Here is a 1,758-nt window from a genome sequence, read left to right as displayed (position 1 = left end):
TCTGTTAACTGCTGACTCTAATTGCTCAGAACACATTACTTAATAATTCATTCCAGCTGGCCCAATCCTGTATTTAGCTAGCCTGATTCTCCACAGCCTTGCAACCTATGTTACTCCTGGGGGAATCCTGCACACAATTTTAAAATTCTGCATATTTTATTTGTCAAAATAACACAATATAATTTTGCCAGTTTCAATTATTTTGGTAATTTTTTTCAAAATACCTGTCAGCAAGTATGTCTATAACAATACAGACAACAAAAAAGATTCAGGAAATGTTTTATGACAAATAGATTCCTTACTAGGCATATTAATACAGAATTCTGAATAATAATTCATTTAAACTACAATACAGAAATGTATTTCCTGCACCCCTCAGAAGCAGTGCAAAGGCTTGGGGAGTTAGGGGTAATGGAGGAGCTGAGGGAGAGGAAAAAGTAATTGCTAGGAAGGAGCCTGGGTGTGAACTTGAAGAGTTGTTAGGTATGGGTGGGAAAAGTATGGAACGGGGCGGGGGGGGGGGGAGATTGTTAAGGAGCTTCCCCCATGCAGACTCTGGCTGACCTCTAGCCTATTCCATTCAGTCAGGCACAGCTGTCCCTGTCCCTGTGTCCCTGCACCCCCCCACAGATACCCACTCTCCCCATCCCCATGTGTCCCTGCACCTCAGCCAGCCCCCTCCCCTCATCTCCATGGACCCCTGCACCCCTGTCCCTATGTGTCTCTGTGCTCCTACTCAGCCATCTCCCTTCCCCTCTATGCATGTGACCCTGCACCTCCCTCCCACCCTTTTGGCCCTGTGCCTCCACTCCCATTGAGCCCCTGTCCCAGTCTGTCCTCCCTCACTAGTCCTTATGAGCCCGTCTGACTGCCGCCCAACCCCTTCCTCCTGATCTGGCCCGACAGGTGCTGTGAAGAAGGCAGGCTCTTTCTCTTTCCTACCATAGCTGGGGCTGGCCAGGTGCAGCTGCTTTGTTCTAGCACCAAATGACCTCTGGTGGGCAAAATGCAGAATTGCAGCAACTTTTCTGCAAAAATATGTGCGGCACAGGAAATATGCATGTGCACTATGGTACAGAATTGCCCCAGGAGTAATACTACATATTCCTTTGCAACTGTGCAAAGTGGTACTATTCAGCTTTGGGTATTCACATACTGTCTTTACTCTAGGAGAGTCAACTTCACTGCGCCAAAGTTTGGATGGACCTTATACACTCATGCTCCATAGAGTAGGCCATCCAAGACTTGATGAACACACACATATTTTAAGAGAAAAACAATACATGTTTTTTTAAAGCAATCAATTTGATATAAGCCAATCAAACATTTACACGGATACAACAATAATAAAGCAGTATGCAATGCACATGTGATTCTTACCATTATTAAATAACTTGTCCAGATCATTGGTGCCCATTCAACCTACATTGACTGTCATTAAGCCTCCCTCTTTAATTTGATTTTCATGGTGGGTAGGTGTGGCTGGTCCTAAAGATCCTAAGGATTCACTATAGATAGGACTTAGTTTTTAGGTAATTTTCATATTGATCTTAAAGTAACCATACTTTTAATTAGGGAGGCTGTCTAGATTATTTTTAAAAAATTAGATTAACCTTGAAGGTGATTAAAATTTCTGTATATTAATGGACAGATAATGCAGTGGCTAGATAGTATCGTGCAATGTGTTTCAATCAATTGGTCACAATCTCTGGGGGTGATGGGTGTCATTGTAACTGAATGCACCATGTAGTCACACAC

Source organism: Mauremys reevesii, linkage group 1, assembly GCF_016161935.1.
Source record: "Mauremys reevesii isolate NIE-2019 linkage group 1, ASM1616193v1, whole genome shotgun sequence".
NCBI lineage: Eukaryota > Metazoa > Chordata > Testudines > Geoemydidae > Mauremys > Mauremys reevesii.
The sequence above is the reverse complement of the archived record's forward strand: the minus strand, read 5'-3'. Positions refer to the sequence as shown.